This window comes from Aotus nancymaae, unplaced genomic scaffold (assembly GCF_030222135.1).
Source record: "Aotus nancymaae isolate 86718 unplaced genomic scaffold, 86718_ANA_hifiasm-v0.15.2.pri h1tg000007l, whole genome shotgun sequence".
NCBI classification, from domain to species: domain Eukaryota; kingdom Metazoa; phylum Chordata; class Mammalia; order Primates; family Aotidae; genus Aotus; species Aotus nancymaae.
The window spans coordinates 10,622,062-10,639,256 of NW_026988418.1; the positions used below are offsets into that span (position 1 = coordinate 10,622,062).

The window sequence follows — 17,195 nt, forward strand, 5'->3', positions numbered from 1 at the left end:
GTAGGGAGAGCGGAGGAGAGGAGGTTGGAAAGCAGGGTGGGGGGGCTCATCTGGGGTGTCGTGAGGGGTTGTAAGGACTTTGGCTTTTACTCCAATGAGATCAGGGAACTACGGAGGGATCTGCGCACCAGAGACATGATTGACTGCCATGTGGAGAGGAGACCGTGGGAGCAAGAAGAGAGAACAGGGAGGCTGGTGAGGAGGCTTCTGCAGTGCTCCAGGCGAGAGGCTAGGGCAACTCAGGGCAGCTGGGATCCGGAGCAGCTGTGGCGCTGAGGACCCAGGCCCTGAGTCTAGGTGTATTTTGAGGGTGAAGCCAACCTGATCTGAGATGTGAGAGGAAGAAAGAAGCCAAGAATGGCTCTGAGGTTTTTAGTCTCCTCAGCTGGAGCAGACTGAGCTGGGGAAGACTGCAGGAGGAGGAGGCTTTCTCTCTGAAGGAGGGGCCGGATTCAGGAGTGTGGTTTGGAGACAGGAATGTGATCTGGAGGTCAGAACTGAGGTCCAGGCTGGAGACGTACATTTGGGATATGTGGGTACAGCCGTGGAGGCACTCCTGTGGGACCTAGAGAGACAAGATCTCCACCAACTGGGGTTGGGGAGTGGTGGGGAAGAGAGCCCCTCCAGGTTGGGAGGAGCATGGAGGGAAAGTCAGGCCGCACGGTAGCTGATGGGAGATGGGCCTGGCTGGAGAGCAAACGGTGGCCGGGAAAGAGGTCTCGAGAGCCTGGCAGGAGCTAAGAGGTGTGGTCTTCACCAACATAGGGTTTTAGGCAAAGATGCGACATGGGCAGTCTTGCATTTCGGCAAGCTCCCTCCAACTGCAGCTGGAAGACTGGGCCGAACAGGGCAGTGGGCAGTGTGCAGGCTGTGGAAGGGATCCAGGAGAAGGATGGTGATGCCTGGGGTTAAAACAGTCGTGGAGAGAACTGGAGGATGGAAGAGCAATTGAAGGGGTACACATGGCAGGATAAACTAGCCGCGTGGACACAGGAGCGAGGTATTCAGAAGTGCAGAATCAAGGGAGCACCTCGTCCTCTGACTCAGACAGTGCTTGGAACTTGGTGTTATTTTTTAAACTAAAGGAAACTAGAAGAGCAGCAAGCTGGGAGTGAGGAGAGCGCATCTATTCATTCATTTAACAAACCTTTCGTGTCTTCTTGTGCCAAGCACTGTTCTAAGCACCATAGCTCTCCAATCCTGCCAAAGGGAGCTCACAGGTTAGTGGGTACAGTGAGCAAAGAGCAATGCGCCAATGAAGATGAGTCCCAGTGCGGACAGGCTGTTTGCCGCACCCGGAGGACATCTCAGGACACAGCTCCATGTTTTGTTCCGGCATTCCAGGGAGGGATCTGCGCTGGAAATAGAGGCTTGCAATTCAACAGCTTACGGATGGTGACTAAGGCCTCCGGCAGGGATGACACAGTCCAGGATAGAGGGATGAGAAGCTGGGCTAGCACCCACCCTAAGCAACACCTGCTTAAATGGATGGGGAGGGGGTATCCATCTGAACTGAGGAGAAAATAGGAAGCCATACACATTGTCTTCTAGGCCACTTAGAATACGACTACAAGCAGTGGCCAGGCCTGGCCTTTTTTCTTCCCTTGTTACTAATTTTGCCTTTAGTCTGTTAAATACTTGGAGGAGCTGAAATTTCCAGCCTGAAGAGTAACAGCCTCAGAGGCCTCTGTCTCCAGATACCTGCAGGGCTGCACCAGATCAGAGAGAGAAACGTGCTCTGTGCCCTCTGGGCATGGAGCTGAGGATGATGAGATGAGTCATTCAGAGGCTGGATTCGGTTCAGTGAGAGAAGGCTGTCTAGTGAAGACAGAGATGACTCTGAAAGATGGTGAGCTCCCCATCCCCAGAGGTATGCGAGCAGAAACGCTGAGCTTGCAGAAGGAGGTAGAGCACAGCAAAAGGCAGAAAAGGGGTGAATGGACTCAGTGCTGGAGTCTCTGAGGCCCAGGAAGGTGAGCTGAGGATTGAGATCCTCACCCACCTTTAGCTGTCTAGAAACCTGAGCAAGTCTCTTTCCTTCTCTGAGCCTCTGTATCCCAGTAACACTCCATTGAATTGGTCAGAGGATAATGCATCTAAATGCCTTATAGCAATGGATAATTCGTTGCAAACTGTTGGAAGCACCCTGGTCTAAACAGGGTGTCAAGTGTTTAGGCCATACTTCCCTGTCCCAAACCAATCTCTTTTTCAGAACAGAAGCCCCAGCAGGGCAGTGAGAGGCGTTCCAGGCATGTTTTGCCAGCCACACATTAGACGCGTTGCTCAGTCTAGAAGCCACATCCAAACCCCCTGACCCTTTCACACTTGGAGCTTTTGTCTGAAAGGTCAGACTTCAACCTTCAAAATGAAGATGACTTTAAAAAGCTGGAGCTGGACCAAAAATTAAACAAAATGCAATTATAATTTCATAGAGAAAAATAAAACATGTTTTAAAAAGAAGAAGGAAATTCAGTAATACATAAATTGGTGATCTGAGCTGAGTCTGTGATTTTTTCTTCTTTCTGTTCTTTCCAGAGTTTCCATAATAAAGACTATTTAGTTGAGGGGAGGGACAAATTTGTGGTTTCCAAGTAAACAAAATAAGTGTGCATTAAAAGACAAAATCAAGTCATTTTGCCAGATTTTTACTAACGCCCTTAAATAGCCCACAAGTTGAACCAGAGGCCCTCTCTGCCAGAAAACCTGTCGATGGCCAGCAGGGCTGCTAGGGCCCAGTCTGCCTGCTTCCTGTAACGGGAGGCTGCCCGTCCCACACTCTCCTACAGAGGCTTCCAGGTGCCAGCACACACACGAGACAGTCGTGGTCCTGCCTCCAGCACAGTGTGGCGAGAGAAGCAGGTCACTTCCTGAAGGAATGTTCACAGTGTTCCAGGCACTGTGCAAGGCACTTTGGATTCATAACCCATTTATTCCCCACAGTGTAAGGTGAGTCCTATATCCCCATTTTACTGATAAGAACACTGAGGTTCAGAGGAATTAAACTCAGAAAGCAGAATTTTAAACCAAGTCTATTTGATTCCAAAGGAGAAATCAAAAACAGTCTATTTGTTTCCGAAGTTCTTAAGCATTATATTATACTATCTCCTCACATTTAAAATAATTGCTATAAAACAGTGAGTGCTGTGAAGGAGGCATATAATCTGAATGCCAGGGAAGGAGTCATTGAGCTCTTTTGGGAGAAAGGAAAATCAGGGAAAGCTTCCAGGAAGAGGTGACATTTGAACTGAAATTTGAAAGATGATTAAAAATTTATCAGAACATAGAACATAACCTGAGAGAGCAGATGTTCAGTAATTTTTTATTAAATCAACTAATAAAGATAGTAACATTTACAGATGAAATAACGTGAATTTTAAGATTTGCTTCATAATAAGCCATTGTAGGGACAGGGAGCATGGGGACAGATAGGAGTATAGATGAAACAAGATTACTCACATGTTGACAATTGCTGAAATTGGATTCATGGCATTTATTATTCTCTATTTTCATATATGTTTGAATATATCCATAATAAAAAATTTAAGAAAATTTTAAAAGATGCTGAGTGTTGGCTGGGCCCAGTGACTCACGCCTGTAATCCCAGCATTCTGAGAGGCTAAGGCAGGTGGATCACCTGAGGTCAGGAGTTCTAGACCAGCCTGGCCAACACGGTGAAACCTCGTCTCTGCTAAAAATACAAAATTAACTGGGCATGGTGACATGCATCTGTAATCCCAGCTACTCAGAGGCTGAGGCAGGAGAATGACTTGAACCTGGGAGGCAAAGGTTGCAGTGAGCCGAGATCACACCACTGCACTCAAGCCTAGGCAACAGAGGGAGACTCTGTCTCAAAAAATAAATAAACAAATAATAAAATTTAAAAAATTTTAAATGCTGAGTGTTCACTCTAACTATACTTTGACCTCTTCCAAAAGTACTTGAAAGCTAAAGGTAGTTATCTTTGGGAAAAAAAAAAAGGAAGAGAGGAAGGAAAAGAGGGAGGTGGGAGGGAGGAGCACAAAAGAAGAAATTGCATCAATAAGGCAATCTCATTTATAATAGCTACAAAAACTAAAATAAAATACCTAGGAGTAAATGTAACCAAGGAAGTAAAAGATCTCTACAAGGAAAACTACAAAATACTGATGAAAGAAATTGAATAGGACACAAACAAATGGAAAGATATCTTATGCTCATGAATTGAAAGAATTAATATTGTTAACATCACAATACTAACTGAAGGTAATTTATAAATTCAATGCAATCCCTATCAAAATACCAATGCTATTTTTCACAGAAATTAAAAAAAAAAATCTAAAATTCATATGGAAGCAAGAAAAAGCCCAAATAGCCAAAGCAATCCTAAGCAAAAAAAGAAACAAAGTTGGAGGCATTACACTACTTGGCTTTAAAATATATTACAAAGCTATAGCAACCAAAATAGTGTGGTATTTTATAAAAATACATACATAGGCCAATGGAACAGAACAGAGAACCCAGAAATAAATTCATATATTTACAGTCACCTGCTTTTCAATAAAGATGCCAGGAACCTACACTGGAGAAAGGAGACCCTCTTCAATAAATGGTGCTGGGAAAATTGAACATCCATATTCATAAGAATGAGATTGTATCCCTATCTCTCACCATATACAAAAATCAACTCAAGGTGGATTAAAGACTGAAATGTAAGGCCTAGAACTGCAAAATTACTGGAAGAAAACACAGAAGAAACACTTCAGGATATCTGGTCTAGGCAAAGGCTCTATGGCTAAGACCCCAAAAGAACAGACAACTAAAACAAAAATAGGTAAATGGGACTATATGAAATTTGAAAGCTTATGCACAGGAAAAAAAAAAGAGTGAAGAGAAAACCTATAGAATGGGAGAAAATATTTGTAAACTATTCATTTAACAAGAAACTATATCCAGAATATACAAGAAACTCAGGACCAAAACAAGAAACAATCCCATTAAAAAGTGGGCAAAGGATCTGAATTGACATTTCTCAAAAGAAGGTGTACTAACGGCCAACAGGCATATGAAAAAATTTTCAACATTACTAATCATCAGGGAAATGCAAATCAAAAACCACAATAAGATATCATCTTGCCCCAGTTAGAATGACTATTATCAAAAAGACGAAAAATAACAGATGCTGGCAAGGATGCAAAGAAAAGAGAACTTTTTTTATTTTTTTAAGACAGAGTCTTTGTCACCCAGGCTGGAGTGCAATGGAACAATCTTGGCTCACTGCAATCTCCACCTCCTGGGTTCAAGTGATTCTCCTGCCTCAGCCTCTCAAGTAGCTGGGATTACAGGCATGTGCCACCATGCCCAGATAATTTTTGTATTTTTAGTAGAGATGCGGTTTCACCATGTTGGTCAGGCTGGTCTCAAACTGCTGACTTTGTGATCCACCCGCCTCAGCCTCCCCAAGTGCTGGGATTATAGGCATGAGCCACCGAGCCCAGCTGAGAAAAAAGAACTCTTACACACTATTGGTGAGAATGTAAATTAGAACAGTGTTTATGGAAAGCAGTATGGAGATTTCTCAAAAAACTAAAAAACAGAACAACCGTATCATTCAGCAAGCCCACTATTGGGTGTTTATCCAAAGGGGGAAAAATCAGTATATCAAAGGAATACATGCATCCTCATGTTTATTGCAGCACTATTCACAATAGCCAAGATATAGAAACAAGTGTCCATCGATAAAAGAATGGATAAAGAAAATATGATACACACACAATGGAATGCTATTCAGCCATTAAAAAAAGGTAAAACCCTGACATTTGCAGGAACTGGAGGTCATTATGTTAAGTAAAGCAAACCAGACACAGGAAGACATTTATCTTATTCATATTTGGAAACTAAAAACACACACACACACACACACATTGATCTCATGGAGGTAAAGTAGAATGATAGTTACCAGGGGCTGAGAAAGATGTGTGGAATGAAGAGAGGTTTGTTAATGGATACAAACATCCAGTGAGATGAAAGGAATAAGTTCTACTGTTCAATAGCAGAATAGGATGACTACAGCTAACAACAGTGTATTGCATATTTCAGAATAGCGGCCGTGTGTGGTGGCTCACAACTGTAATCCCAGCACTTTGGGAGGCCAAGGCAGGTGGATCACCTGAGGTCAGGAATTCAAGAACAACCTGGCCAACATGGTGAAACTCTGTCTCTACTAAAAATACAAAAATTAGCTGGATGTGGTGGCTGGTACCTGTAATCCCAGCAACTTGGGAGGCTGAGGAGAAGAATCACTTGAACCTAGCGGGTGGAGATTGCAGTGAGCCAAGATCGTGCCATTGTACTCCAGCTTGGGTGACAAGAACAAAACTCTGTCTCAAAAAAAAAAAAAAAAAAAAAAAACTAGAGAAGAGGATTTGAAATGTTCCCAACACATAGAAATGACAAATACTCGAGGTGATGGATGTCCTAAATAGCTTGCCTTGATCATTATACATCCTATGCATGTAACAAAAATCACATGTACCCCATAAATATGTACAAATATTATGTATCAATAAAAATAAAAAAGAAGAAATTACAATAGTATGCATGGGTTAAAGAGCCTGAGTTCTGAAATGGGACACATATAAGTTGGAAGCTGGTTCTGCTTTTTCCTGGTAGTGTGACTTTAGTGAGTCCCTTGCCGCCTTGGATTTTAGTTTATCCATCTATATAATGGGGGTGATAATAGCACCCTCCTCTTGGGTTTGTTGGGAGAGTGAGGTGAGAAGGTGCTAGAAAGCACTTGGCACAGTGCTCACTGAATGGCGGCTGGTGACCCAGCCCTGTCTCACTGCATCATACACCATCCAAACGCAGGTATCTCCCAGAGTTACAGGTCCAACCCAGACCACTCTGCCAACAGGCATCTCAAGTCGGAAGATGAGCTCCTGAGCTCGCCCCACTGAAACCCAGTTCCTCCCACAGGCTTCCCACTTAGTATGTGGTGTTCCAGCCTCCCAGCAGTTCAGAGGAAGATCTCATAGTTGATTTTGACTTCCCTCTCTGAGGCTCTCCACACTGGATCCATCAGTAGATCCTCTTGGCTCTTTCTAAATATATCTAGATTTCTATAGTAACACTTCTTACCACCTCCATTGCTATAACATCCAAGCCCCTTATCTCTCATTAGCCTTATCACAATTGTGTCCTAACTGATCTCCCCAGTTTTGCTGTGCTGCACTCTGTTTGTTCTCACCATGACAGCCAGAGACCATCTTTTGAAAATGCCTATTCAGCATCCTCAGATGGGGCTGAGCACAGTCGCTCACACCTGTAATCCCAGCACTCTGAGAGGCCGACGCTGGAGGACTGCTTGAGCTCTGGAGTTCAAGACCAGCCTGAGCAACATAGCAAGACCTCATCTCTACTAAAACCCAGAAGCGTGGTGGCACCTGCCTGTGGTCCCAGCTACTCAGTGGGCTGAGGTAGGAAGACTGCTTGAGCCTGGGAGATCAAGGCTGCAGTGAGCTATAATTGCATCAGTGCACTCCAACCTGAGCAACAGAGAGACACCCTGTCTCAAAAATAAACGAATATAAATCTATAAATAAAAAAATATAAATACAATAAATAATTTTAAAAAATGCAAATCCTCCAATGGTATTGCATCCTACCCAAAGTCAAAGTCCCTACATGGACCAGAGGCTCCATATGGTACTTCTCTAACCCACCTCTCACTCCTCTCCTCCTCATTCCAGCCATCCTGCTTCCTTGCCGCCCTGCACCAGTCCGTGCCAGGCACACTGCAGCCTCGGGGCCCTGCACTAGCTGTTCTCCTCCACTACACTCTTTCCCCAAACATCCACATGGCTTGCTGCCTCATCTCCTTCAGGTCTTGACTCCAATGACCCCTCTTCTGTGACACCCTCCTGCTTACTTCCAAAAAAGGCCCTCCCTTCACTGAAAACCCCCTAAAACACACAAACACACACAGACACTCCCCATTCCCTTTTCCAGTTTCATTCTTCTCCTTGGCATTTGTCCCCATCTAATCCACTATCTGTTTAACTTACCTTTCTTGTTTATCATCTGTCTCTCCACTCAGAATATAAGCCTCACAGAAGAAATGTTTCTTTCAGCTGAGCACAGTGACTCACACCTGTAATCCCAGCACTTTGGGAGGCCAAGGCAGGTGGATCATGAGGTCAGGAGTTCAAGACCAGCCTGTTCAATATAGTGAAACCCCATCTCTACTAAAAAATACAAAAAAAAAAAAAAAATAGCCAAGGGTGGTGGTGTGAGCCTGTAGTCCTAGCTACTTGGGAGGCTGAGGTAGGACAATTGCTTGAACCAGGGAGGCGAAGCTTGCAGTGAGCTGAGATGGTGCCACTGCACTCCAACCTAGGTGACAGAGTGAGACTCTGTCTCAAAAAACAGAAAAAAGAAAAGAAAAGAAAATGTTTATTTTTCATTGCTCTATTCTGGTCATTGCTTTAAGAACGGGGCCTGGCAGGTGTGATGTGCTTAACAAATACTGATTTTAAAAGTGACAAGCCCAGGGGGTTACACTGGAGCACTCAAGCCCCCTTCAATCACACAAGCAGGTGCCTACTTCTCCCCCAACTTTCTTGCAAAATCAGGATGCAAGTGCATGATGCAAACCCTTTCCAACTTGAGATGGAGCCCGGAAAGATGCAGGCTCTGGGCCGGAGGGTCAGAGAGGGCACTCCTTTGTCCGGGGCCTTTGGCCTTGTGCACCATGGACCTCCGGGGCAGTGTGGTGGAGTCTATGATCTCCTTAAAAAGTAATGCCTCCAATGCATAAAATAAAACACATAGAATAATGAAAATCAAAGGCACTGAAATACAACTGTTAAGGTATTTTAAATGGTTACGATGTAATCACATGTGTGCCACCCTCCTCATGGATTACATGAAAAGATCTAGCAACAGGTCTAATCCCAACCATAATTTCAAAAGGATAATTATTGGGAACAATATTTCAAGGTAACCTACCACCTGGGATGTAATTTCTGTTGGTAACAAAAGTTGAAGACACTGTTTGCTAGTGCTGCGATTTGCTGCCTTCATTAACAATGGAAGGAAAAGCTAAGTTTCAGTCACAAGGCAATGAAAATAAAGACGTAATATTTTTCCCATTCAGGTTTATGTCCCATTGAGTTTTCTCCTTGGAGCTCCTGGGTGTCCCTGGACTCACCTTGGAGATGCTCTGCTCTAGAAGCGATCTGGAGCCGACGCTGGGGGCCAAGTCACTCACCACCCTGCATGGCCCTGTACAAGTCACATCCCTCCCCAACTGTTCAATGAAGGTAATGATTCATTTGTGCTCACCCACCCTGGAGTCTGATGAGATCACTCGGTAAATATTCACTAAGCACCTCCTGTGGGTGGGCCCCCCACACACTGGGCAGGGTGGGACCATTAGCGACCAGTGACACATGGCCCCAGCACTGAGCAGCTCATGAACAAACAGGGCGATGAGGCCAGGACTCGACCGCAGGCCATGGTAAGCAGGGGCTCTGTGCGTTCAGAAGTAGGAGGGGCCCAGTTCCCGGGGTGGAGGGGAGCAACAGTTGCAGCATCTGAGATAGAGTCTGACACAGAAACTGCTCCTGTTTCTGCTCCTGTTTTATAAAACTGCTCACTTTTAAAATCAATATTTGTTGAGCACATCACACGTGCCTGGTGTGGGAGTGTGCAGAAAGGGCAGCTCAGGCTCAGAGTTGGGAAGTCAGAAAGGTTGTGCTGGATCCCTTGGGGAGCTCAAGGGCCCTTCAGCGAGGAGAGGATGGAACAGTGTTGCCACTCTGGCCTTGATTCAGTGCGATTTTTATGACGCTCCCTGGATAGCACAGGGATGGGCACGGGACCAGACTCGCTTCGCTCCTCTCCCCTGTCCACGCCCCTCAGGGCACTGGGAGCCATCAAAGTGAGTGATGGTAGGCTAATCACAGCCTCTTGGGTCTGAGGAGGGACCTGTCTCTCTCTCTGAGGACCCTCCAGCAAGGACAAGTGCAGGACAAAAGCCGCGCCTCCCTGACTCATTAGCATCACACAGCCTGCCAGCCGGACTCCCGGCCTCGCCTCCGCAGCCCGGCAACTGGATCGGCCAGCCCGGCTTTGGCCGAGCCCCAACCCAGCAGATGTGGACCCCAAAGGGGCCCATGGCCAACAGCCCCCTGCCTCCCCTCAAAAAAGCCAGGCAACCGCCGCCTGTCCTGCCTGCCCTACCCCGTGTAGGCCTGTCCTCGTATTGTAGCCGGAAGCTGCTGCAGCCGCCGAAAAGCCAAAGGACGATGGAGACACTTAGAATCCCTGACCGGCAATGCTTAGGGTGATGGAAACTGAGGATCTTAGCGATCCCAGCTTTCACCTGTGACTAGCCTCGCTGAGCAGAATCTTACAATCTGAGGGTGGTGGCGCCAAGTGTAGATTGCTGCTTTAGCATATGCTATTGCCAAACAATAGAATGGCAGCCTCTTGGAAGGCTGGCTTCCCAGGACTTTAAGTCTTGAGCATGGCTAGGCAGGTAGTGCATCAGAACTGAGGTCCCAGGCGATCCTGGGAAAGATTGGCTGGGGGCTTGGGGCTGGGAGTGCTTGTGTGGGTCTGGATCCCACCTATTCAGGGGTAATGGAGGGGGGCGTGAGAGTGATGGGGAAGCCTGATAGCCCATTGAACACAGTGGCTCCCAGGGGATTGCTGGAGAGAGGGGCGGAACACAGAGACTAGGAGCCTCTGCCAGCCAGTGTGGGAACTGCCAGAGGGCAGAAGGCCCAGCCCCCTCCGAGATCCCGAAAAGCCTGGGACATGGCAACACCACAGGTCCCAAGCTGAAGAGAGAGTGAGCTGGGAAGGGCTGAGGACCCTGGGCTCCTGGGGCTCAGCTGGCTGAGCTGTCACCAGGCATAGGGTGGGAAACGGTTTTCCAACTTGGTCCCGTAGCTCTACCAGGTCTTGGGAAGGCAGGGGTCTTGGGGGACTCTTGTCATCGGATGGCAAGGATGTGGGAGCCAGGCAGGGGCAGGTGATGTTATCATCAGATCACCATCTGCATAAGTGACACTGAGTCAGGAGACATTGTGTCTTCCCTAAATCAAGGAGCTCATGAAATAACTCAGAGCCAGACTACCCCTCCCCTGTAGACAGGGCCATCCTCTGATTTCCCCTCAGAGGAGTCCTGTCCTAATAGTCTGGAACTGCGCAGTGCCTGTCTGTAGTGATCATGGCAGTATTCAAGGGCTCACCTGATACAGGGTATGTGGACTGGCTCTCCAAACAGCCCAGGATGGAATCCCAGTTAGGCTTCTCTCTTAGCCACTTGACCTTGGGCAAATCACTTCTGTGACCTCAGTATTCCTTATCTGTAATATGGGAGTAACTGTCCCCTCTACACTGGCCTCTTGGGAGGGATCAGCAGGACAATAGAAGTGGAAGCACAGCCCTTGGACATAAACTGCACAGCACTTAGAGCAGGTGGCACTAAACTTCAGTGACTCACATCCTCTTTCTGAGCTTCCCAGGTCTGGGATGTGGAGGCCCCCAGCCTCCTTCTACCAATACCTGCTCTTCACAGAGGATCTGTATAAAGTCTTTTCACTCTGACACATCCAAGCCTCAGCCCTGCTCTTCTGTGGGGATCGGCATGTTGCTAGGAATGAAGTAGGAAGGTGGAATGAGTGGAGAGTTGGAGAGCATGCTGGGAGAAGAAAGCTGACTGAGGCTTGGCTGCAGGGACTTCTGGGCCTTCCAGTCCTAGGACCACAGAACTGCGGGCTTGCTTTCTCAAACATATCCTGGTGTCTGACTCTGTGGAAGCACGAAGACAACCTCCTGACTCTAAGTAGCCTCACTGCGCCATCTGTGGGGACCTGCAGCTCTCTGGCCCCTCCCTGCCTTCAGTCTGGTCTTTCCATATTGACTAACCCAAGAGTCCCTAAAACACAGATCTGATATCGTCCTACCTACTCACAACCCTCTATTACTTCCCATTGCCTCCATGGCACTCAAGGCCCTGAGACCTCCTCAGCCCCAGCACTTCCCACCACAGCTGCCTTACCAGCTGCCCAGGCTGCAGCTGCCAAAGCACATCCCACTCTTTCTCAAGGCTCTACCTCTGTCTTGCTGTTCCTGCTACCCTGAATGCCATTCCTCGTTTTGCACACCCGACAAATTCCTACTCATCCTTCAAGAACCATCTTCTTCTGGAAGTCTTGCTTGACCCCCAGGTGAGTCAGACTCCTGCCCGGCTGACCTCTAGGACAGCACTCCACACACGGCTGCAACTTCCTGATTGGCCTGCATTCCTCGAACTGCACAGTTCAGCAAAGATGACGGGAAGTGTACGATGACTTAATGGATTAGAGAGGCTAAAACTGCGTTGTCCAGCCTGGCAGCCACTAGCCACATACGGCCCTTTACATTTAGGATAATTCAACTTAAAATTCATGTTGCTGGCCAGGTGCGGTGGCTCACGCCTGTAAATCCCAGCACTTTGGGAGGCTGAAGCAGATGGATCATGAGGTCAGGAGTTCTAGACCAGCCTGGTCAACATGGTGAAACCGTGTTTCTACTAAAAATATAAAAACTAGCCGGGCATGGTGACAGGCGTCTGTAATCCCAGCGACTTGGGAGGCTGAGGCAGGAGAATTGCTTGAAACCAGAAGGTGGAAGTTGCAGTGAGCCAAGATCGTGCCACTGCACTGCAGCCTGGGCAAAAGAGCAAAACTGCATCTCAAAAATAAATAAATAATTTGTTGTGTTAAATGAATAAAAATGCAAGTAGCTGCACTGCAAGTGCTCAAAAGCCACATGTGGTTAATGGCTATAATATTGGACAGGACAGATACGGGATATTTCCGTCATCACAGAAAGTTCTGTTGGACAGCGCTGGCCTAAGAAGGGTGACAGAACACCAGGAGATCTAGGTTCTACTCCAGCTTAGCTCCTAGTTCACGCTTTGCCTGTCTGAGACTCAGTTTCCTCATCTGTGCAGCCTGTGTCACACGCTGCGCAAGGCTAAGCATAGACAGGACTCAGCAAGGACAGTCCACTGATTCCATCGTCCCACTGCTTTGGATCAAGCACACATGGACTTGGGGAAGCAGATGGACAGGTGGCACCCTGCTGCCTAGAGGTGAGGGATCCACCTGCCACCCTCAGGCTCCAGCAGCTCAGAATAACCCGGGGTCAAAAGCTAACCCAGTGAGTCTTCTGGGAAGGTAGACTCTGTAGAGAGCATGGCCAGTGTGCAGCTCTCCATAGGCTTGAACAGGTCAGAGTGGGCCTGAGGAACCCAAACTCATCCCTCCTGAACCCAGAGGGAGGCCCAGGCAGGGCCTAGGGGAGGAGGCAGACACAGGGGCTGGTCCAAAGGGGAGGGGAGGAGTGGAGAGTGGAGAGTCAGAAACGCGCTATCAGCACTGCCCGTCCTCCCCACTTCCTCTCTTCGAACGGATCACATCCTGTTATTGTGTGGACAGAGAAGGCCGGGAGCTGGGGAGGGAGGTGGGGCTCGGACCTAGCAAGTGGGGAGAGGTAGAGAGAGAAAGGAGGAGCCAGAGGAACAGGACAGTGGGCAGTGGGAGGCTCCAGTAGTCCAGCCCTGAGCCAGGTGGCCTGGGCAGGAGTATGGGACCCAGGAGGGAGGAGGAGCATCCTGGAGTGGCCTGCATCCACCCCTGACAGATGCTGGGGCCTGGGAAAGAAAATGACACCCCCTCCAGGAGGCCTTCACTAAGCCTCCTCCTCAGGCTCCTTCAATTTAGCTAATGTTTACTCCAGGTCTCTACTACCAGAGCTGGGTCTCCCATGGCCACCACGCCTCCTCACACAGCACTGCCTCCAGGGTGGAAGCGCTCTGTATCCATTCCCTCCACCCCACTTCCACCCAGCCTGTGAGCCCCTGCAGACAGGGCCAGGTAGGTCCCTTGCTGGCTCTCCAGCACTGCTCAGCAGGGGGCAGGCCCGGAGGAATTCCTGTTCCTGTGAATGATTAATATTCCCACATGTTCCTCTTCTTTCTCTCTTCTGCCATTCCCAAGCGTAGCCCCATCCCAATTCCATTTCCACGAATAATAATGCTATAAAACATAAGCATTTCCCGTGCATTATTTTGAAATCCCATGACAGCTCTGTAAGATGGGTGTTAATATCTTCATTTAATAGATGAAGAAACTGAAGCTCAGAGAGGTAAAGTAATTTATCTAAATCATACAGCTGGGACTTAAACTCAGTGGTCTGACTCCAAAGATCAGCCTCTTTCTGTTGGCCCAATTACCCTTCCCGCTCACTCCCTTCTGTGCCCTGGCCTCTCCCTTCTTGAACTGATACCAAATTAACTGCCCTGACTCTCCACTGGGCTTGTCCTCAAGCTGGGCCCGCTGCTTGAGGCAAGCTGTCCAGCCCCCACACTGACTGCTCACGGTCCTAGCAGATGGCTGGGGCAGGCTGAGCTGCTCTGTCCCTGCACAGCCCAGGCCTATTTGCTTTAAGGACACCAACTACCTATCGACTCCTTTGTCTTCCTTTCCTGAGAGGTAGTGAGCACTGGCTCTGGACTCAGACCTGATTCCAACCCTAGGTAACCTTGGTCAAGCCGCTTCCCCTCTAGGCCTCACTTCCTCCTCCGGTCAAAGGAGAGGATGGCTTGGGCGATCCAGACTTACCCCCTTCCTTACTCACAATTGCAGGGCCTCTGTTGCTGGACACCAAGCCCAGCACCATGGCCTGTGTCCCCACGGGCTGGTCAGTGGTATTTTACTGGTTCACAAGAGAAGTGGGGCCAGAGGGGGAACACTGGCTTCCAGGGACCAGTTAGTTGTCTTGCACAGAGGGAAGGAGGTAGCAGGCAGGCATGAGGAGGCTGGGCTGCCATGAGCAGACCAGATCAACAGCCTCCCAATCTTCCTATGTCCCCACCTCACCCCACCCAGGTCCAGTATGATAACCAGGCAGCTGCAGCCCAGCCCAAGAAAGCCCACACCCGTCCTCTCTCTGCCACAGCAACAAAAGTGGCACAAGGAGCGGAGCTGGTACCTCTGTCGGGACCACGGTTTCAGCAGAAGGCACTGGAGCTGCATCTCTGTAGCAATGATTCTGCCTCCCACCCATCTCCACTCTTTCATTCCACACCGGCCTCAAAACTGAGCTAGTAGATTCCATACATGGGAACCTCCTCATTCAGCAAATGCTGAAAGGAACTTGTGCCAGGTCTATCATAGGGTGCTGGAGGCGAAGAGATACCTCACACGTGGTATTGCCTCAAGGAGCTCGTGTATTAGTGGGAAAGCAGGCAAGGAAAGGAAGGCCTGTGGGGCACCAGGGAGGCAGCTGACCCCATAGAGTTGTTTCCTGGATGTTGAGGACAGTTTCCTGGATGTTGAGGACAAGTTAACCAAATGAAAGAAGGGCAGAAAGAGAGGATGGGTACATTGTCCTGGGAAAAAGAAACGAAAGGTGCAAAAACCAGAAGGTCATAAAAAAAATTTTTTTAATGTGATCTGGAATAGAAAAGCTGGTACAATTGGAGCAAAGAGAATAAAGAAGTGGCGAGGGCTAAGGCTAACTAGGTCAGCAGGGCTATCTCAGGCAAGGCCTCAGTTGTCACCCTTTCCCTTGGAGGACAGAGGGGACCCCAGTGCCTCAAGGACTGAGCTGTCCTGGGAGGCGGGAAGCCTGGTCCTGCCCTGCCAATCACTATGGAATGTGTGGTCCTGGAAAGACTCTTTTCCTCTCTGGACCTGTCTCCTCATCTGGAGACATGAACATGAACCCAGGTGGCCCGCCAGGGTCAGCCCAGCCTGGACATTCTATCACCTCATTGTTTCTACCTTGCTGGCCGCAGAGCTCATGGGCCCTTCCAGACCTCAACATGGAATGCCTTGCCCTTTCCCGGGAAAAGTCCTTCTGGAAATGGTGCGCCTCTCTTCCCATTCTTTAGTCCAGGACAGTGAGGCTGCTGGCTCTATTCCTCCCCTGGTGTCACTGTCATCCGGGTCATCAGTGACCTCCATGTTGTTAAATTCAATCAACACTTTCAGGCTTTTCTCGCTGACCCCTCAGCCGCACTGGACTTGGCTAATCACTTCCTTCACCCTAAACACGCTTTTGCTCTGAAACACCACAGTCTCTAAAACAGCACACTCTCTGTTTTTCTCCTGCCTCTCAGGATCACTCTTTCTCATTTCTCTCCCTCAAGCCCTTAACAGCAGGTCCCTTCCTCTCACTGTTCCTCTCACCTGTGGGCACAAAGCAGGCCACCACCACCACCACTGCTGAGATCCACAGCAGGCTCACCCCGCGGCTGTCTCACCGTCCTATCATCCCAGGTACCTCCTTGTCCTATGCCACGGAGAGGCACACCTGGGAGCTTCCAAAAACCAGGCCAGAGCATGGTCCCCAAGCACTGTCCTGCCTCTGTCCTCCTCGCTGTGGTTGGAAGCACACTGAGGACAAGAGCAGCCAAGTCAGAGCCTGGCAGGATGAACAAGGCTCACCCCAAAGGAGCCAGAGTTATCTGTGAGGTCCTTGAATTCACCTCTTGGCATAACTTTTTTTCTTAATACTCATCACTTTGTAACTTACTATAGAATCAATGTCTTTATTACTGTTGTGTGTGTCTGTGTATTTACTGTCTCCCCTACTAGAAGTTAAGCTCCACCAGAACAAGAACAGAGATCTTTGTTTTATTCAATGTTGGCTCCCCAGTACCTAGAACAATACCAGGCCCATACTAGATGCTCGATAAATATTTAAATGAAGCAGGGAGCCAGTGGCACATGCTGTAGTCCCAAGTACTCAAGGGGCTGAGACAAAAACCTTCTGGGTTTTGTACCTTTTGTTTCTTTTTCACCTTGATGACCCTTGAACTTCTGAGCTCAGGAGTTCAAGATCAGCCTGGGCAAAAGGCTAGAAGCAGCAAGATCCCATATCTTGAAAAAAAAATAAAAAGTTAAATGAATGAAAGAAAGCAAGGCCTGATATTTCGTTAGAAGTGTCTGCGTGACCTACTGAAATCCCTGAGAATCAAATGGTCCATATGCAATGGCTTCCCCTAGACGCAGATGCTGTGCCCTTTGTTTTATTTTTGTAAAAGAATAAAGGTTTTAGCATCTAAACCACATTCCCATTCCTGAGCCTCCAGGGAAGTCCTCCCAGATGATATGCAGCCTCCACAGAGCCTCCACTCTCGACTTCCAATGCCT

General features: G+C 48.3%; 1 protein-coding gene across 4 annotated transcripts in view; it reads right to left on the reverse strand.

The window, feature by feature from the left end:
• Positions 1 to 14,903, reverse strand: part of PDZK1IP1 (PDZK1 interacting protein 1) — a 30,331-nt gene extending 15,428 nt beyond the window's left edge. For 2 of the 4 annotated variants that reach the window (XM_012434886.2, XM_012434884.2), the window contains exon 1: positions 14,674 to 14,903. The gene's annotated coding sequence lies outside the window, so the exon portion shown is untranslated. Of the gene's footprint in view, positions 1 to 14,657 lie in introns of all 4 variants that reach the window. The other 2 variants (XM_012434885.2, XM_012434887.3) reach the window with 2 other exon arrangements.
• Between the last annotated feature and the right edge of the window lie 2,292 nt (positions 14,904 to 17,195).